The sequence below is a fragment of the Lissotriton helveticus genome, chromosome 4_1 (genome assembly GCF_964261635.1).
Source record: "Lissotriton helveticus chromosome 4_1, aLisHel1.1, whole genome shotgun sequence".
NCBI classification, from domain to species: Eukaryota; Metazoa; Chordata; class Amphibia; order Caudata; family Salamandridae; genus Lissotriton; species Lissotriton helveticus.
Window position 1 is genome coordinate 395,124,201 of NC_136063.1, and position 21,991 is coordinate 395,146,191.

Below are 21,991 nucleotides of genomic sequence, written 5' to 3' on the forward strand. Positions count from 1 at the left end.
CATGTGCGCTTACTGGAGCCACTGCAGAGAGCATATGACTAGTAGGTGTGTAGTCCCATGTTAGCTCAGCAGAGCCACGATGGTTCTTTCTGTGTCTCATTACAGTTTTTTGGGCAGTTTTCAACTCCTTGATACTAGTCTCGTCGTCACTAGAGTCACTTAGGTGAGACCCTGTACCTGTTGACCAGGCCAGTTCATCCGAAAAGGAATAGAAATCACTTGGGTCCTTGTCCTTCTCCTTCTCCCTGTCTTTATCCTTATCCTTATCTGGGTCGTCATCACTCAGATTACATAGGCCTTCAAGGAATATCGCCTTGTGCTTCAACTGCAGAGCAGGTGGCAAATCCTGATAGTCCAACTGAACCTCGGGCTGGGTTTCCGGGCCCCTAGATGTAGCTGGGACTGGAGCTAGCTGTATGCGTTCCAAACTGATATTTTCAGTTCCATCACCTACGTTAATATCTGCATTCAGAATAAGTGAGGGAGATAAGGTAGGCTGTACAAGCTCTGCACCATCCTTCTCAGACCTTTCCAGCAGCAGAGTTTGTGTGGTCGATATAATGTTTATACCCCCGGGGTTACCTACTACGGTTCCTGCAGTTACAGTCAACAGGGGAGACAACTGTGTATGTATATCAGCAGAATTAACAGGGTTAGCACTCAACAATATCGGGACTGTTATCAAAGAGTCAGTCTTCCCATTTGCTCCTGCAGGTGCATCTCTCCTTACACCATCCAAGCTCTCCATATTAGACCTGCTCACCGTATTATCCCGGGCCCCCTCGCCTTCTGCCAGATCTCCACTGATTGTAGCAATTACGATATTGTTAGCCGATTCAGATTCTGCAGACAGCGTCTGAGACGCGTGTTCGGCTCCCGGCTGACTCTGTACGCCCTGACCCGGAAGCAGCTTCCCCGGGGCTTTCTGAAGGAGTTCTACCACCGATAGAGCATTCTGGCCGCCTTTCCGACCGACGTTAGCCTGAGAATTCAGCTTCCTGGGCGTCTTCTCCACGGGTCCCACTAGAACTGGACTCTTCGCCGAACCCCTCCTGGACGCATCAGTATTCTCACAGAGAGCGAGCTTCGCCGCCGCTCACGTCTTTGCAGCAGCAGCGGCAGTGGCAGCATTTTTCGGCGTCATAACCATGGAGCACAAACTCGGCTTGGAGCAATGCAGGTGAGACAAGCAACAGTCCTGGAGTCTCTTAGTTAGGCGACAGTAATATTGAATGAGGACCAATCCGAGTGCAGTAGCAAGCGCAGGAGTTTGGCTCTTCACACGCGCTGCCCGTTCTTTTAAAGCATTCTCAGAGACCATTATACGGCGGGACAAGGCTTCAGCGCGACTTAAGTCGGGGGGGACCATAGCACGCACTACCACATCGTAAGGCAAATTTTCACAGTTGAGAGCACTGGGCGACCCGCACAACGGTCTCAAGCGGCTGCCATCTTGCCGGAAGTTGTCGGGTTGCCCCTGTTCTGATGAGAATACAATTGAGTTAAGAATAAATTAAACCTTTCAAAAAGAAGACTGCTGGTGTGCGGCTTAATTCGTGTCTTGGGAAACGGTTGGGAGAGATATGGCGGTTTGGTTCAACCGCGTAAGCAACACACCTTCCGAAGAAGCGCCACGCTGCTGGCAAAAGAGAACCGACTTTGGTAAATATATATATATATATATATATATATATATATATATATATATATATATATATATATATATATATATATATATATATATATATATATATATATTTCTCCGATCCTTCGTAATAAAACAAGGATTGACGACACCTCGTACTGGCCACAGGTAATTTATTGTGTCAGCTGTTTCTGATGTGTTTCGCCTGACCAGCAGGATTGATCACCGTTAGTTTTATGTTCGGAAAGTAGGAATCAAGCACTGCCTAATATACGTGCAAAAATGTGTTTTGTTTAAATATGCGTTTTTTTAAAAGCATGTCCCATTGTGAAACTACGAGTCTGTTCTCTCTTGCACTTGTTTTGTAGTTCAATCACATGATGATTTACAATGTGCACGATGGTTTAAATGGCCACTTTACGAACATAAAACTAACAGTGATCAAGCCTGCTGGTCAGGGGAAACGCGTCCGAAACAGCTGACACAATAAATTACCAAATTACCTGTGGCCAGTACGAGGTGTCGTCAATCCTTGTTTTATTATGAGGGATCGGAGAACTTTGTGAGGACCTGTCTTTGGTGGTCCAGTGAGGACGACAAACCCGCTGTTCAGGCAGGCGGCGGCTTCACCAAAGTATCGAGGATTGATGGAAACATTTTGACAAGAAAAGAACATAGCATGATAGATATGGTCTGAGAAATACCTTAGTGAGACAGGTGCTGTAGAACTGCTTGTCCCACCGCTGCATCCTTTTTCCACACTGTGTCTAGACAGAGCAAAGCCTTTTCTGGGCCCGGAAAAGGCCACAAACAGTTGGTTTGTCTTTTGAAAAAATTTTGTTTTGTCGATATAGAATTTTAGGCATCTTTTGATGTCCAGTGTATGCAGAGATTATTCCGCTGCAGAAGCGGGGTTCTTAAAGTATGTAGACAACACAACAGGTTTGTTGAGATGAAAAACGGAGGGGACTTTGGGAATGTACTTAGGATTCGTCCTGAGTATGGCCTTATCTTGTTTGAATTGAAGAAATGGTTCTGCGATAGAGAAAGTCTGGATCTCACTGACCCTCCTGGCTGAAGTGAGGGCGAGCAGCAAGGCCACCTTCCAAGAAACACACTGGAATTCAGCTCTGTAAACTGGTTCGAACAGAGGCTTCATGAGATGTGTCAGGACTGTGTTAAGCTGCCATGGAATTGACGGATGCTTAACTGGAGGGAACACTCTGAAGAGCCCTTTCAGAACTTCCTTTATCACCCTCTGAGACCAAAGAGATGGACGATTTGGTGTTCTGCGATATCTTGAGATAGCCGCAAGATGTACTTTGACCGATGCATGGGAGAGTCCTGCTTTGGCTAACTGTAAAAGGTAAGGAAGAATTTGCTCTGGAGATGAGTGAAAAGGGTGCAGAGCTTGAGTGGAACACCACTGGCAAAATCTCGTCCATTTTGCTGTGTAAGTTTTATTCGTTGAAACTGCCCGAGATTGAGAGAGGATTTCTTGGCATTCCTGAGAGATATTTAAGGAATGAAATTCGTGCTCATGAGGTTCCAGGCTGACAAGTTCAAAGATGTCAACTGTGGATCAAGAACTTGTCCTTCGTTCATTGAGATTAGATCTTGAATTAGAAGAAACTACTCTGGGGCCACTGACAACTGGAGGAGCTCTTAAAACCAGAACTGTCTCGGCCATGCCGGGGCTATCAGAATCAAGTGGCATGGTTCAGACCTCATGTTCCGTAATACCCTCGGAATCAGAGGGAACGTAGGGAATGAGTATGCAAACACTCCTGATCAGCAGAGATGTAGAGCATTTCCCCAAGATCCCGCTTGAGGGAATCTGCTTGCAAAATGTTTGCATTTCTTGTTGTGTTGATTTGCAAACGGATCCAGAGATGGAGTGCCCCATAAGCAAAATATTCTCAGGAGTTGATCTTGAGCTTGAGCTTGTGGGAAACACTGACTGATCTGCTTAGGATGTCTGCCCTTGTAATGTGAACTCCTGGAATGTGCTGAACCTGCAGAGAGATGTGCAACAGAAGTCAGTTCCAAATCTCTTGAGCTTGTGCCGATAAGGGCTTTCATCTTCTACCCCCTTGCTTTAACAGATAAAACATCATCGTCGTACTGTCTGTCCTGACCAGTACCGGCGATTTGTGGATTCTGGGGAGGAAAGCCTGTAGGCACAAGACCATTGGCTTTAGCTCTAACAAGTTGATATGTAGCTGAGCTTCTTGAATGGTCCAATGGTCTTGTATTTCGAGGTCTTGGAGGTGTGCTCCCCAACTTTGGAGGGATGCGTCTGTTGTCATGATATAACTGGGACATTGAGGTTCGAAGAGAAGACCTTTTGATTAGTTCTCCCTGATCTTCCACCATGACAGTGCTGCCCGTATTTGAGGAGAGATGGTAATTCAATCCTCGAAGGATCCTTGGGATTGCACCCATTGCATGTCGAGTAACTCTTGAAGGGGCCGCATATGTAGCCGGCAATTGGGAACTAAGGGGATGCAGGAAGACATCATCCGCAACAATGATTTGAAGATTCTCACTGAAGTGAACTTTTTTGTTTTTAATTGAGTCGCCAGACTTAAGATTTTTTGGGTGCGTTCCTCTGAAGGATACGCTTTTGCTTCCTTCATCTGGAGCCTGGCCCCTAGGAATTGAAGAGACTGCGATGGAATGAGGTAAGATTTTTCCATATTGATCCGTAGGCCTAGGCATTGGAAGAGATCCATGCAGCATTGTAGAGAGTGCAGGGTGTCTTGGTATGATGCACCCTTTATTACCCAATCCTCCAGATATGGATATATCTGGTGGCCTTGTTGTCTCAAGTGCGCTACGACTGGCGCCATGCATTTCGTGAAAACCCTTGACAAGGATCTGAGGCCGAAGGGTAACACTTTGCACTGGTAGTGGCGCCCTGCCACAGCGAATCTTAGATACTGCCAGTGTTTGATTTGAATCGGGATATGAAAATAGGCATCTAAGAGATCTAGGGATGCCATGTAATCTCTCCTGCGCAGCATCAGGAGGATTTCCGGGAAGAGACAGCATATGGAACAATATTTTTCTGATTAATTTTTTCAAGCCTCACAGGTCCATTACCTTTTCTCCATTTGGAAGACTGCTTTTTTGTATCAAGAAAAAATGCGAGTAAAATCCTTTCCCTCGCTGTTGAGGCGGAACTTCCTCTATTGCCCCTTTCACAATGAGAGACAAAATGTATGCCTTGAGGGCTGAAAAATGTTGTTGCTTCCTGTGAACAGGCGGTTGATTTGTTTTATTTGCATGAATTCTATGGTATGGCCCTGATGGATCACGTCCAGTACCCATCTGTCCGTTGTTACTGACAGCCATTGATGGCAAAAAAGAGAGAGGTAATGGTCCTGCTTGGAGATGACGAGGTGGTTGGCGCCTTGGCATTATCACTGTCTCCGATTGGAGTCCTGTGAGTTTCCCCTCGCAGCAGACTTCCTTCTGGGCTGTTGCTGGAAGGACGTTTTCGAGAAATGAAACGGCTGGTTGCTGGAAAATTGACGGCACCCCTGTGGATTGTAAGGCTGGTACCTGTTGGACTGGTAGGAAGATCTCGGATTATACTGGCCTTTAGATTCTCTTCTACGAAAGGACTGGAACCGATTTTGTTGTAGGGAACCTAACATTTTTGTTGTGTCTGTGTTCGATTTTTTTCCTTGCAGGGCATCATCGACGTTTTTGCCAAAGAGATTTTCCCCATCAAAAGGCATGTCAAGAATTTTTGCCTGGACTTCCGGCCTGAATGAAGTAGCCTTTAGCCATCCTTGTCTGTGGAGCGCCACTACTCCGGCCATCTGTCTGAACACCACCGATGATATGTCCATGGCTATGTCTATGGATTCGGAGGCTGCCCTAGCCCGTCCTGTAAAATGGTTGCTTCTTCCTTTTTGTCTTCTGGAAGTTGAGATAAAAGTGGTGCGATGTCCGACCACAGCTGCCTATTGTATCAGCCGATAAGAGCCAGTGCATTTGAAGCTCCAATCAAAGCTGCTGCCATCACTGCAAAGCGCTTACCTTCACCATTCATCCTTCTTCCTTCCTTGTCGGGAGGAGCTGAAGTAGCAGAGACCGGGTTTTTGGAATGTCTCTGCACCGCCTGCATTACCACCGATTCGGGACATGGATGCCCAATCAGGCACGCTGGGGAGTACTCAGGAGATCGATAATTTTTCTCCATCCTGGGTACCGAGGCTGCAACTGAGGCTGGGTTCTTCATGATATTTAAACCCTCGTCCCACATATGACTGATCATTGGGATTGTCCTGATAGACTTCCTGGATGATTCTTTAAAGTCATGGAGGAAACAATACGTTTCATGCACTGGCAGAGGAAGATCAAACCTCTCAGAGGCCCTTTCCATGATGTTGTGAAATCCTCAGATGTCCTCCGGCACAGAGCTTGCCAGGGATGGCGACGGAGATGGAGTAGTAGGTATGATATATTGATCCCATTCATCACCCACTGGATCCTCCTGAAGAAGTTACCCTTCTTCTGGCTGTTCTTCCCCATCGCTCTCCGCAAAGTCATCTCTGATCATAATCATTGGAGGGGTACGCACTTTCTGCACCAAAGGTGGAGGCTGAACCTCCGAAGCCTGGGCCGCAGGTTGTGATCCACTAAGGTGTCTGTGGCAGGGGCGTTAGCATCCGGGAAGCGACGATAATAGTCATTAATCATGTGTCGTAAGTCAGACACTAGCAAAAGAGTCATAAACATTGACTCTTCCCTCACATTAGGATTTGTGTCTTCTTCCTCTTCATAATCAAACGATTGTAGGAAAGACTCATATCTTTTGGAGCCGGATACTGGGCGGTCTTTAAAAGAGAAATCTTCCTGAACTTTCTGGCATTCGTCCTCATCTGTATCCTGGCTTTTAATTTGTAACTGTGAGGGGCTATAGGCCACTCCATGTGGTCCTTCATCTTCCGACTCTTGCATAGCCAGCAGATTTGAGGGAGGAAGCTGTGAGATTTTCGTCCTTGAGGTAAGTTCGGTGTTCTTCTTGTCCATTGACGAGCCTGTCAATGGCGGAAACCTCTTTCTCGAGATCGTCATCAGCGGTTTTGCCATCGGAGACTTGAAAGTCGTCGACGGAGCTCCCGTCGATGAGATCGACAACAGAGAAACCAGAATGGTCGTCGAAGAGGTCGCCTGGATACTTGTCGTCGACGGTGCCGTCAACAACCTCCCCGTCGAAGGGGTCGTCGACGATCCTGTCTTCGATCGCATCGTCTTCGTAGATGCCATCGACGACGATGTTGTCTTCGAGATCGTCGTCGATGTGGTCGCCGACGAGGTCATCGGCGTCTTTGTAGTCACAAGCGCCGGAGACGCTCCGGTCTTTGTGAACGGGACCCGAAGATACAGCTCTCATCTCTGAGGGCTTCTTTAGAGGAGTATGAGGCAAAGAAGAGAAAGATGATCCCTTGTCTTTAATCTTCTACTTTTTCGAATCCGCTTTCTCCTCAGAAGATTCTGTCTTACATTTTTTAGAGGAGTGTGCCTTAGAATCATCCTCTGAATCAGTCTCTGAGGTAGCCCTCTTTTTCTGAAGCCACAACAGCAAACAAGCCTCTCTGTCCTTAAGAGTTTTGGCAGAGAAGATCCGAAAATGCTTGCACTTCTTAGGCACGTGCTTGGGATGAAGACAATATACACAATCTTTGTGGGGATCTTCAGAATATAATCTGGCCTTCCCAAAAGATCTGCAAGGTCTGAAAAGCCTCTTTTTAGCGCCTTCAGACATTTTGTGACAAGAGAAGAAAAAAAGTACCTCAAATCCTGTTGAAAAGACTGTAGCAAGAAAGTTTAAAAGTTCACCAGGCAACAAACTGAGTAAGGCTCAGGAGACTCCTTCTCACACGACGGCGGTTGAAAATCTGAGGTATGGTGGATCTGCTGGAGAGAGTGGTCTCAGGGCTGGCAGCTGATTGGCTGGCTTTTGGACCACATAATAATGATGATAGGCTACCAAACTCTATACTTCCCTATGGGTTTTCTTTTACTGCTATTGTTATTCATTTACCGTGAGACTCCCACCATGATGACAGGGAAGATACAAACATGTGAATCTATGAAAGATTCAATACTGGAAAAATGTGATAAACCCCTTTGATGTCACATGCAGATGGCATGTGAAAAGCCCTTTTGATGTCAAACACAGAACGGTGTTCTGGGTGAACAAATCTACACAACATTATTATCTAAAAGCCTAAACCTCTGTAGGAAATATAAGGAAGAAAGTGTGTTTTGGAAAGCTTATTAATTTCAGGAAGCAACTTACCTTCTGGAACACTCCTTGTTGTCTTATCTGTCCCATAGCTCTCCGTGAAGAGAAGGAAATGAACTGTGTCATCATTCTCAATCCAAGATGGCAGGTGTAGTGGATTCCTAAGGCTGCATGTCAATCTATGATGGCTCCTGTACTTCCTGTGATGTAATTCCGCTTCTTTAGTATTAAAGGCTGCTGAATTCAGGGGATTGTTTGCAGCAATGTATACAATAATAATTTTTGTTGCATCTACACCCTAGAATTTTTGTTCGTTGGTTATTACTCAGGATTCTGCAATTCTTGCTTGAATCCAGTTTATTCTCTACTCAGTCCTAGTTACTTTAGCATCTTGATTCTGATCTTCGCATCAACTCATGATCTGATTCTCTGGACATATTTCTCCATCTGCCACTGTAGGTTTTTTTCTGTACCGAGTTTTTATGCTCTTGTGACCTTTCTTGCTGCACCTGCTCGCAATGCATGTTGCTCTATGTAGGTGGAGTTCTAGTTACAGGAATGAATTGCGCTAACGTAAAGGAGCAACAAAGGCAAGGCAGAAACGTCAGACGAGTCCAGAACCTGACAGTTTGAGGTGCCAGCACTCTTGGCATGCAAGGCCTTATGATAAAAGATTCCTAATAAAAAAATCATAAATTGCATCAAATAACGATTTGCAATTTCTTATTAGGAATCTACTAAAATGGATTTGGAGGAAAAGGGTCCAATTGGCACACTGACATCTAAGCAGTGAATTAGTATTTTGTGAAACAACCAAATGCATTAATAGGCTCGTTCACAAAATACCAATTCCCAGTGGGTCACAGTGACCCACTACAATTGGTTAGAGTCACAGGCATGGTAGCCTGCTGGCATCAGCAAGCCACTATGTCTGTGAATGCTTTTAAATAAAGCAATCTTTTTTTAATTAAATGCAATCTGTTGTCCTAAAAGAAAAACAGGATGCGTTTAAAAAAAGATTTAAATAAAATAATTGCACTCATTTTTAAGGAGGAGGCATGGACCACTACCTGCTCCTAAAACTGTTTATGGCAACATTTACAAAGGCAAAAAGTTAGGGACCCATTTCCATTTACAAATAGTTATCAGCAATTTGGATTTGGTGGTAAAATATGAATGTTTTGGGACTGGATTTCCATTCCAAAACATTAATACTGAAGTTAGGAAATCAATATATGGAAGGGATTCCCTTCAAACGCCCCTTCCAAATACCAATTCTGTATTTTGTCTAAAACCCAAATTGCAATTTGGTAACACGTCCCTGAATCACAGTTTGGGTTTTGTAGATGTAAAAAAAAGCAATTTTGAGGTCGCAGAGCCTTTATTTTGACCTTGCAATCCTTAAAATCACTTTGTACATCAAGCCCCCAGTTCTTTATCTATGACAGATACACCCAACCAAGGGTTAGCACTAACCATTTAAGAGCAAGTGCAGACGCCACAACAGTTCTGGAATGAGAACTTCGTCTTACGGCAGATGTTATCTACTACAACAATAATTGTTTCTGTAGCCACATCTTGTATCCCTCACCTTCCTGGCAACCCATTTAAGTAAAAGGAATATTTGGATTCTTTAATCATATATTTTGCCTTGATTCCAGCACAATTCGCACAGGGCCACCTGAAGAAGTTATTTACCATCGGTAACGTGTTATGTGGTAGAATATCTATATAGCTGCACATTCCTTACCTCAACTTCTCCCCAGGTGGTAGACTAGATGCAGAATTTTTTGGGGAGCACTACCCTTGAGCACCGGTAGGTGGCATAATTCAATTCTGTTTGGTGTGGTCGGCATCCTCCATGCGAGAAGTGACGTGTGCAGTGCTTAAATAGGCACCACCCCAGAATGCGATTTGTCAGTTTCTTTTCGCAACTTTGCACGTCAGGAGCATGGAGCGATAGAGAACACTGACCACTGGTGTGGAAAACTAGGGACCTGAACGGGAAACAGCCTTGACCTTAAAAGTCTGTTTGCAGAGCGGGGAGGATGGGTGGGTTCATAAGGAATCCAAGGCTAGATAGAGTATATACCAGATAAGACGTTACTGAAAGTAAGTAACTTGTTCATCTGACAGAGACTTCTAGCCACATATTCCTTACTTTAGAATACATACCCAAGCAGCACATTTCCAGAGGTGGGTCTGCAAAACCGTCACACACTAAAAAGTCCTGCAGAACTGAACAGGCAAAGTGCCCGTCAGCAGACCTGAGTGTCGAGGCAGTAGTGCTTGGTGAGCATGTGCAGAGAAGCCCACGTTGCTTCCTGGCAGATGTCTAGGACTGGAACTCTGTGTGCTAATGCAGTGGTTGCATCCTTAGCTCTGGTGGAATGAGTACACAAACCCTCAGAGGGTTGCTTTTTGACCAGGGCATAGTAGATTTCAATGCAGAGCATGCTCCATTGGGAGATGGTCTTTTTCTGCATAGCCTTCCCCTCCTTGGCTCCGCCATATCCCAAGAAGAGTTGGTCATCCCCCGGAACTCTTTTGTGAGGTCAAGGTAGAACGACAACACTCTTTTTGGGTCCAGTCGATAGAGTCGGTCCTCTTCCTTAGAAGGAGGTGGCGGAGCATAAAAGGTAGGCAGGGTGAAGCTGAAACATCGGTGTCATGGCCTGAATATCCCGGACTTGCCGTTTGGGGGGATAAGCCCAAAACTGCACTGTGTCCATACCATTTTCAATGAAAGGGAGCATCTGAGAGGGAGTCAGGTGTGATTTCAGCACATTTGTAGTGAAACCCAGTGAATGCATTAGGTCTGCGGTAGTCTGGAGGTGGGAGTCGACTTCCTGGGGCTAGCCCTCCTTTAACAGTCAGTTGTCAAGATAAGGGGAAAACTGGTACCCCTGATCTCCAAAGATGAGCTGCAACCACCGTCATCACCTTGGTGAACACCTGCGGGGCACTGGTGAGGCAGAAAGGGAGCACAGTAAATTGAAAGTGCTTGTGACCCACCATGAATCGCAGGTAACACCTGTGGGCAGGCAAGAGGGGAAAATGGAAATATGAGTCCTGCAAGTTCAACGATACCAATAAGTCTCCTGGGTCGAGAGCAGACAGAACTTGAGCAAGCAGGAGCATTTTTAATTACTCCTTTTCAGGATGAAATTGAGAGGGTGCAGGTCTAGGATAGGATGGATGCTTCCTTCCTTGTTGGGCACCAGAAAGTAGCGTCAATAACAACCATGACCTACTTCTGGCAAAGGCACTCTCTCTATAGCTCATTTGGCCAAGAGAGCTACCACTTCCTGGCAGAGTAAGGAGAGATGGCCCTCCGTCAGCCTGTTGTAAGAGGCTGGCATGGGTCGTCAAGTTGCCACGAAGGGGAGGAAATAGCACCTTCGGCCTATCTAGAGAACCCAGGGGACTGATGTTATCGACCTCCAGTGGTGCATGTGATGGCATGTCCTACCTCCCACTAGTTGCCCATGATGGTTGGAGGGTGAACAAAATAGGTTTAGAGGTTGCAGCTGCCAGGGGTGGTGGACTGGTCCAACCTCTGGCTGCCCAACCCACGGTGTCCAGGGGTACAGTATCCTCAGCCAGGCAGACGCTCGGAAGTTTGCATGCCGTGGTGGATAAAAGAAGGAAAGGTGGACTGGGGTTGGCGGGGGCCATGGAAAAGTCAAAGAACCTGGCCATAGCTCTGCTATCCTTGAAGTGCTCCAGCACTGAATCTGTCTTGTCTCAGAAGAGACAGGTGCCGTCAAGGGGCATGTTCATAAGTAAACCTTGGAGATCCCTTGAAAAGCCAGCCATACTCGGCTAGGCGTGGTGCTGTAAGAGCACCGATGAAGGAACCGCTCTACCTAGTGAGTCTATCGTGTTCCACCTACATGTTATGTTATGTTATGTTAATAATACTTCTATAGTGCACAGCTGCCCCAGCCAAGGGGCGTCCCGGCGCTTCAGAGAGAGTACCCAAACACAACACAGCAGTACATAGGCAGAAGCGCACAGATCAGAGTACTAAGATGTATGAGGGAACAGATGTGTTTTAATAGCCCTCCTAAACTTCAGAAGCTCATCCATTTCACAAATGTGGGACGGAAGAGAATTCCACAATTTTGCAGCCAAAACCCGGTAGGACCGACCTCCAGCCCTGCACAACCTGAACCGTGGGACCACTACCAAGTTTTGACCCAAAGATCTCAAGGAACGCGAGGGCACGTAAGGCACCAAAAGATTATCAAGGATCTGGGGGGAGGCCAACTTGAGGATCTTGAAGGAAAGGCACAGGGTCTTAAAGTGGATCCTCTGTGCCATAGGCAGCCAGTGCAGAGAACGGATGGTACTTTCCGCAGAACAGAACCTCGGTAAGCCTACCAGGGCTCTAGCTGCGGCGTTCTAGACACGTTGCATCCGGGCGATTTCAGCCTGGTTGGCCCCCAACAGGAGCGAACTGGCGTAATCAAGCCGGGATAGTATGGATGCCTGTATGACCAACTGCCTGGTAGGAACATCAAAGAACCTCAAAATAGGTCTCAACCCTCGTAAGATGCCAAAACAGGTGGCCGCCACTTTTTTTGTGTGGCCACAAAAACTGAGGGCAGGATCTAACCAAACCCCCAGGTTTTTTACCTCTGAGACTGGAATAGTCTCAGATTGTGAACTTGGCTACATCTCTCCCATCTACCATAGGCTGGGAGAGTATGGCCTGGGCCCCCCCTGGGACCATGGGCAGCATCTGCACAACTCACTCCCACAGTGTGTGGGAATAACAGTCCAAAAGACACGTGGTGTTCACTGACCACAGTGCCAGGCTGGTGGAAGAAAACCTTTTCTTGCCTAAGGTGTCTAGCCTCTAGGATTCCCTATCCAGTGGGAAGGGAGGGAATGCAAGGGTGCTGTGTGAGGAAATTGGGGTGCCCTGCGGCGGGGCGAGGGCGGTTGACACTTGTCCTGTGCATAGGAGCCCCCGTGCAGACCAGGTCCCAAACAGGACGTCAGTAAGGGCCTCATTAAATGGTAGAAGTGTTTCTGAGGGGATCACTCCCAGCTAAAGCTCCATCAAGTCGTCTGACTGCCACTGCAGGCAGACTAAGGTCCAGACTCTCGGCCACCCTTCTCGGCACCATAGCAAAAGAGGCTCCCTCTTCCATAGCCACAGTCGGAGAAGAGACAATGGCAGTATCTGGGGAGGTGTTCAGTCCACTGGAGTCCGCCAATTCCTCACACCACCATGTTAAGTTCTAGGGGCAGGTATTCTTCAAGGCCCAGTGGCCCCTCTCAATCTTCCTCAAATCCTAGCCTGTAGTAACAGGGCTCAGACTCCGTATTGGAGTCTTGCATAAGAATGGGGGCAGTGTCGGGAACAATGACATTGGGATCGACATTGGGGAAGGTAGATGTGGTACGGCCGGCTAACAAGGTGAAGTCGAAGACCTCTTCAACTTCTTCCTCTTTTTCTTTTTTTGGGTCTCGCCTGGAGGACTTTGACTGTGACGAAGATTGATGGCTCTGTGACTGATCATGGGACCTTCCTCTCAACCGGGATCGAGACAGTCATGGCGTCGCACAACGAGCAGCAAGGAGCTTAAGGGACTGCTCCCTCATGGTCTTGGGGTGAATGGGCGGCAGTCGACGCAGGTCTTTACATTGGGGATGGCCTCAAGAAAGCAGAGGCGAACAAGATGAAGGTCCGTCACCAACATCTGTTGGTAGCAGGTACTGCAGGGCTTGAAGCCAATTTTCCTAGCGGACATCCCTGACACACTTTGAGAAAGACCTCAAAGACCTTTAACAAAAAGTTGAAAAAGTTCAGTCAAAAAATGACTGGGGGTAGCTCTCTCTGGATCTCCCCTGACTGACAGAAAGAAAAGAACTGATGTCCGCACGCTGGGGTGGTGCCAAAATAGGCACCACGTACGTCACTTACGGAGCGGATGACGCTATGTGGAGCAGAACGAAGTCACCTACCGGCAGATAGGGGTGCGGCACATGAAAACTTTCTAGATCCAGTCTGATGCCTGGGAATAATTTCAAGGAAAAGTGTGTGGCTTGAAGTCTTTATCAGATAGTGGTTTATTTATTCAATCTCTTACCTCAAGCTGCAGTTGGCTGGGCTAACCTGTTCTGATCCTTGTTTATCATACTATTCCACATTGGTGAAGACTTTCAAAAAGATTAATAACTCTCTGCAAAAGGTAAATCTGCTATCCTTTTATAAGCTAACAATTTTCATCAACTTACCACAGAAACGACATGGATAGAAAGGACCTGAAATAACCATATTTTGGAGGTGTTTGTAGGACGAAATCATAGATGAGCTTATGTATTCTCCTAAACCTTCTACTGTCACTAACTTAATTGATATGGTGTATTTAATATAACATCAGCTGAATGAAAGAAGAGCTGAGAAGAGAGAAAATGAAGCTACTATGCCTTAATCAGCTCTGAGAACGTTCTCAAGAGACTTCGAATATTCCTGCAGAACACCCAAATTCTCAAGATGAACCTTTGTAAACTGGAGCAACCAGAGGAACTTTTGCCCTGTCCAAGAGGGAGCGCCCTCAAAATCTGGTCTCTGCATGTATTGAGTGGGCCGGACATCTAGTCCAAGATTTTACTGTAAGGCTCCAAAGGTTGTTGGAAAATGCTAAGACTCACCCATTTAAGGGAGGTGAGACGGGTGTACTCTGACTCTGGATGCACCACTTCTGAGCGAATGGGCAGAATACAAGGACTTGTGAAGTGGTTTATCTTGCAATTTTACAAAATAGATACAAAGTAACAATGCCCAAGACTAGCAATAATAGAAATGGTGATAAGCAAAATAGGCCACATCTGACAATGTTAGGAACCTACTAATTCACATAGAAGTTTCCATTGCAAGCTGTTCATATTTGGTGGCGCAGCATTAAATGCATATGGTTTCAACTATTTTGCCAATTAAGTGGACAGAGGGAGTTTTCATGATGCAAAACTAATATAGTTTTCTTATACCTTACACCTATTCAAAAGAAGTGCATACTTTGAATATTCCACCTGCATTACAGCCAATTCCAGAAATTATATTTTGCTTTAACTTCTATTGCACATCTGAGGAAGGAAGACTGGTCCCTCTCCCTTGGCACAGTCTCCTGATAGAAATATATATACAGACCCTCATCACACTTGGGTAACCATGGTACAACTATACCACAGCGATCAAAAAGATTGAGCATGCCTGATACTTTCTGGAAAAAAAGCCTTAGGCAGTTGGGAAAGGACAGCAACTGGGCCTTGATGCCATCTCCTATGTACATAAATTCATTGTGAGCTTTCAATGAAGTGCAGAGGTAAATTATGTACGGGGGACAGGGCTGCACAGAAACTACCTCGCTCCTTTTTCTCCTCTAAGAAACAAAACTCACATGGTACGTTACCATGTTTAGGTGAAGGTTCTCAGCACATGGTAGGTAAATGGTAGGAAATAAAGCAGCCAACCATCAGGTTCTAATAAAGGGGGAATTAATCAATGCACGTTCCTTAGTCAAACATGCACTGGATATCAGAGAGTTAATTGTAGAACAAGAATTAGACTTTTTATGCATAACAGAAACTTGGTTAAAGGAAGATTGTAACCCAGATATTGCAACTGCCCTGCCCCCCAACTACACGATCTGTAGGAAAGACAGAGGTTATTAGGGGAGGAGGGTTGGCCATTATCCACAGAGACTCACTACTACTGGAAAGATTTCAACCTACATACCCTTAAGGGAGCAGAAAGCCTCGGCATCTGTTGTGCTATAAATGGCCCCCGTTTACTTTCGGGGGGTTTGATTTACCGCCCTCCTGGCCATAGTAGTGCTTTTCTTGACCCATTAGGGGAAACACTCAGCCACGCTCTGCTCAGATACGCCAATTTCACCATGCTCTGTGATATTAATCTGTACCTGGAATGCGGTAACGAGCCGGGGGTTGCCACCTTTCTGGAAATAACTACCCCCTTGGCTAGAATCAACTAGTTAGGGTGCCGACACACAGGGCAGGGCATACACTGGATGGAGTTTGCACCAACTTCACCTCGCTCCTTACAGATACGCATATGCCTCAGGCATGGTCAGATCAATACTTTATCCCCTTGACCATCTTAATGCCTAAGACTGCACAGGCAGCTAAGAATTCTCCTATGGTGGTGCCTAGGCGTAAATGGCATCTGTTAGTTGCCAACCCTAACCTGCCCAAAATTGCCCCTAGAAAACAAGCCAGTTCTTACTGGTGATCCCGTAGAGAATTCTTACCGTTTCCACACATGGATGAGGGCTATAAGTGTTGAATTAATCCCATTTAAACACGCTACTAGAAGGGGCAAAGCAAAATCGCATAATGACACATGGTTTACAAAAGATCTAGCGAAACAGCACTTACACTGCAAACAACTAGAATGTAGATGGAGAAGGGGCTACGAGTTAGCCGATTTGCATTGCTTTAAAATTCACAGGAAACAATATCATATTGCTATTAAATTAGCCAAAAAATACTATTTTTTAACAGAATAGCTATGGCCAAGCACAATCAAAAAGAGATATTGTCAATCATAAAATCTTTTATTGACCCCAAAGCGTTACACTCAGAAATTCTCAGACTCTCTGCAATGATATTGTGATATACTTTGAGGACAAAATTAAGAATATCCAAAAGGATTTTGGAACATTAAGTTCACAAGAACTCGTCAACGATCATGAATTGGACTAGATGCACAATAGGCCCTCCTTGGATGCCTTTCAACCTGTCACTCTTTCAGGTACAGACGCAGCAATTTTAGCCTGTAAATCAGGTTCACCACTGGATGCGTGCCCCCCTGTTATATTACATCAAATAATGGAGATAGTAAATTTAGTGATCAACCACATTGTGAATTCCTCTCTTGGCTCCGGCACGGTGCCTGATGATTGGAAACTTGCCATAGTGAAGCCACTAAAGAAAAAACTAAATGTGGACTCATCCAACTTTTCCAATCATCGGCCTATATCCCTGCTGCCAATTTTGGGTAAAATAACTGAAAGAATGGTCTATAAGGAGCTCTCAAACTTTTTTGAAACCGCTCAGACCTTCCACCCTCGACAGTCAGGTTTTCGCCCCAAACACTCTACGGAATCTGCACTGGTAGAAATAACAGACATTCTGATCATCACAGATAATGACAGGAAGGCAGAGGTGATCCTGCTTGATTTGTCTGCCGCCTTTGATTCCATCTCTCATGACATACTTTTGGCCTGACTAAAATCTAATTTCTGACTCTGCACTGGCCTGGATCAAGTCCTTCCTGACTAACCGGAGGCAAGCGGTCTCTCTCGGCCCCTTCCTATCTTCAGAACGCACCATTACTGCAGGAGTCCCACAGGGCTCCTCACTCAGCCCACTTCTATTCAATATGTACATGGCTCTGCTTATCTCCCTTATTTCATCATATGGGATTGAGATAACATCTTATGTTGATGATACGCAGCTAATCCTGTCCCTTGATAAAAATTCTACGGACACAGAAGAAAATGTTCAATTCTGCCTTAGGGAGGTTATCAAATGGATGAAAAATAACCACCTCCGATCTAATACAGACAAGACAGAAATCCTGCTGATAGGAAAAGACAATCCCTTTCAACCTATGTCCTGGTGGCTGAGGATGTAGCAGACCCCTATCCACTGTGGGAGTTGCTAAAAATCTTGTTCGACTCCTCCCTCTCTTTTAAACCCCATGCACTTAGGGTGGCTGGGACCTGCTTTGGTTTAATTTAAAGCTTGAATTTTTTTTTGGATCTTATCCCTCTTTCAGCCAGGAAAACAGTTGTGGTGGTGCTTATACTTTCGCACCTAGACTATTGTAACAGCCTCCTGACAGGGGCCAATAAATCAACCCTGAAGAGGCTACAGTTAGTGCAGTACGCGCAGCCAAATTGGTCTTCAAAACTTCCTTGTAGGGCTTCCGCCTCAGCAGCTCTGAAATCTCTTCACTGGCTTCCGCTACTCAAGAGAATTCTATTCAAACTTCTTGTTACCACCTTTAGAGCTATTCGCCGATTTGGGCCAGTTCAAAACGCGGGGTGGGGAATCTGCAGCCGTGTTAGGTGCAAAGGCCTGGAATCTAATGCCAAATACATTGAGAACAATTAACCTGAAATGCAGTTTAGGAAGGCCCTAAAGACCTGGATCTTTGGAGCATCAGAGGAATTCTGTCAAGACCTCATCTAGGTCTCCATTCTCCACTGCTAAGTTTGTTTTTATCAGTATAGCGCCAGCGAGCTCCTTCTGGAGTGACAGGTTGCACTTTATAAGTACCACATTTCATTTCACATGTTGCATGATATTTGAGTTATTTCCCATATATGTCATCATTCATTTGTGGTTCAAGTGCTTATTGTGCAGTCATAAGGTAAATTGCTGATGACCTCCAGTCTATGTTTCATAGTGCTAGTACCATGTAGCTTATTTTAGTTTATGTTGGTCTGGCAGTCATAGTGTAAGGAGGTCTAATGGTATGCTGGGCCTACTGGCGGAATTCTGGAAGTACTACGGATAGTAGGTTAGTATTTGTGCTCTGGGCAATCCAGTAAGTGGAAAGATATTTTGAAGAATTCCCCACCAGCCACCCAGGCCTGGTTTTGGCTGTTGAGCTTAGGGATAGAGAGTTCATGAGTAGGAACCCCGGCGGGGTTATCAGCCCAATGTAGGTTTGGACATCAGTTTTCAAATGTGTCAAAACAACAATTATCAGGAATCAGTTACTTTAAATAGTTCAATCTAAAACAAGGCAAGCCTATGATCTGAGAACAAGGGCTTTGTGTTTATTGAAAGCACATCCACATAGCGTAACTGGTTTATGTGAGCTGTTGTGTCCTGCAGAACAGTTATTTTTAAAGTGAACAGTAAAAAATTGTAATCTCTCTACATCATCCATAATGTCTGGCTTTGTATTGACTTTGTAATCACAGTGATTTTAATTAGATAAGTTGAATGTAATTGTCTTCCCTTTCTTTTTCCCATTTTTAGAAGTTAGTAGCTAGGACATATGTATAAGTTGGTTTGGATCTTACATTCTTCATTATTTTTTGTTTGGTGTGTCTCACACTTCTACCCCTCAATAATTGGTGAGATAACGTCTAGCATCAGCCCTTTCTACCAAACTTTTAATAGGGATACCTTTAAGGTATTTCATAGCACATTCTGGTCATTCTCCTAAGTAAGCCAAAGGAAATAGACTTTGTAAAGTTCTATTGTTAAATTTTCAATAAAGACAGTCATAGATTTTATTATAAACGTTATGTTATGCAACAAAATGCCAATAATTCCCAAAGGCATGGTACAGAGGCATAGCTCCCTAATACATGAGACTTAGTGAAAGGGAAAACTCAGGTGGAAATTCAGCCAGCTCAGGTCTGTGCATGGTGAACAAGTTACTTACCTTCGGTAATGCATTATCTGGTAGAGACAATATCTAGCTGCAGATTCCTTACCTGCAAATTTCCCAGGCGTCAGACTGGATCTGGAAACTTTTGTGTGAGCGATAGCTCTGCGCACCATCACGTGGCTCTGTTCATCTAAGCGTGATGTCACCGGTGTTGTTGGCACCGGTTGTGATGTTGCTGTCACCTATATAGGTACCACACAGGCACACGGAGGTCAGTTCCTTTTCATTTTCTCCACGCCAGAAGCACAGAACCATGAGGTAAACTGACTTGTGTGTGTCAAAACTAGGGCCCTAGGGGGTAAGACGCTCCTTTTCCTAGAGGGTTGCGGGGGAGCAAAAAAGGTGGACAGCATGACCGACTGACCCAGATGGAATGGGGTCACCACCTATGAAAGGAATGAGGCACAGGTGAGAAGCACCATTTTTTCCAAGAATGTCATCAGATAGGGAGGCTTGAATGACAAAGCCTGAAATTCACTCACCTTCCGGGCAGATGTTATCGCCACCAGAAGGCTGTCTTAACGGTAAGCTGCCGGAGGGGACAATAGTGTAAAGGCTCATAGGGAGAACACATCAGATATGCGAGAACCAAGTTGAGATCCTACTGTGGCATGATAAAGGGCGTAGGTGGAAACATATGTACAAGCCCTATTAGAAACCTAGTCACGTCAGGGGGCGTGGACAAGGAGAGTTGATCTGGCAGCTGCAAGAAAGTGGACAGAGCAGAAAGATAACCCTTGAGTACCCAAATCAGAAACCTGCTGATGAGGGGGAAGAATGAAACAAAGAATATTACATAGAGAAGCAGAAAGAGGGGCAATAGACTTTTCTGTACAATATTTTTTAAAATGTAGCCAACGGCAGGCGTATACTGATTTAGTGGAGGGCCGCTTGGCAGCCAAAATTACACTACATACTTCGGGAGGAAATTCAAAAGCTATCAACTGTTGCCGCTCAATCTCCATGCAAGAAGGCGGAGAGTGGACAGGTTCAGGTGGAGGACCCTCCCCTGCTGCTGCGACAAGATCCTCGTGAAGGGGCAGCCCGATCGGATAGATGCTCGTTCGAAGAAGCCCTGGATACCTGACTCTCCGTGCCTAGTCTGGAGCCACAAGAATGACTTGGCCCAATCCGCTCTTGACTTTCTTGAGAACTCTGGGCATAAGTGGTATGGGCAGAACGGCGTACAGGAGGCCTGAGCCCCACTCATGACGAAAAGCATCGAAGAGCACACAAAACTGCTGACATTGCCCGTTCTCTTTGAAGATGAACAGATCTAACCAAGGCTCTCTCCACTGCTGAAAGACCTTTCGACCGCTTGACTGGAGACACCATTCATGATCCTCTAGGCATTGACGGCTGAGTTTGTCTGCCCTGGCGTTAAGAGAACCTACCAGGTGTTGAATCACCAGGATTATGCCCTGCTATTCAAGCCATGTCCTGAGATGCAGGGCCTTTTGATAAAGGGTCCACGACCCCCACCCTGCCCTGCTTGTTGCAGTACCACATGGCGGTGATGTTGTCCGTGAACAGCTGCACCAACTTCCTCTTGACAGAGGGAAGAAATGCTTTCAATGCTAGCCGGATCGCCCGAAGCTCCAACAAATTTATGTGGAGTCCTGACTCCGATGGAGACCAGTGTCCGCTGATCTCCACCTCACTCAGATGGCCGCCCCATCCCAGGAGTGACGCAACTGTCACTATTGTGAGATCTGGCTGGGGGAAGGGAGAGAGGTCTGTCACTGACCCAATTGCAGTTTGTCAACCACCACTGCAGGTCTGTTGCAGTTCCCTCCGAGATCTGGACCACATTGGAGAGATTCCCCTGAAGCTGCGCTCACTGGAACTTCAAGTCCCACTGCACAGCCTGCATATGTCATCTGGCATGATATACCAACATGATGCAGGAAGCCATGAGTCACACAGCCTCAGAGTCAGTCTCACCAAAATCCCCTATAGAGGCTGAAACATTGGTATTATAACCTGAATATCCTGGACTCACTGCTTGGGAGGTTAGGCGTAAAACTGTACTGTGTCCAGAACAGCTCCGATGAAATGAAGTATCTGAGAAGAAGTAAGGTGTGACTTTGGCAGGTTTATAGGAAACCCCAGCAAATGCAGGTGATCCGCTGTAATCTGGAGGTGGGAAATGACAGTCTGGGGTGAAGACGCCTTCAACAGCCAGTCATCAAGATAAGGGAAGACTGACACCCCTGATCTGCGCAGATGAGCTGCAACCACCACCATCACCTCAGGGAAAACTAGAGGGTTGCTGTTATAGCCAAATGATAGCACTGTGGAATAAATGTGCTTGTGGCCTACCTTGAACCGCAGGTAAGGCCTGTGGGCAGGCAGGGTGGGGATGTGAAAATAGGTATCCTACAAGCCCAATGCTATCAGCCAGTCCACTTGGTCTAGGGCAGACAAGATGTGAGCATCTTGAATTTCTCCTTTTTGAGGAAGAGAAAGACAGTTCAAAGTTCCAGAACGGGCCATAGACCTTTGTTCTTTTTCGGTATCAGAAAGTAGTGGAAGTAACAGCCACAGCCTACTTCTCAAATCAGAATCTTTTCAATAGCTCCTTTGGCCAGCAGAGCTTAAACTCCTCTTGGAATAAAACTAGATTATCCTC

The 21,991-nt window shown here is 45.8% G+C and overlaps 1 protein-coding gene across 1 annotated transcript in view; it reads right to left on the bottom strand.

Annotated features, from left to right (window-relative positions):
• The window catches only part of RIMS2 (regulating synaptic membrane exocytosis 2), a 1,857,427-nt gene that overhangs the window by 322,276 nt on the left and 1,513,160 nt on the right, over positions 1-21,991 (bottom strand). The gene's annotated exons all lie outside the window — the stretch shown is intronic.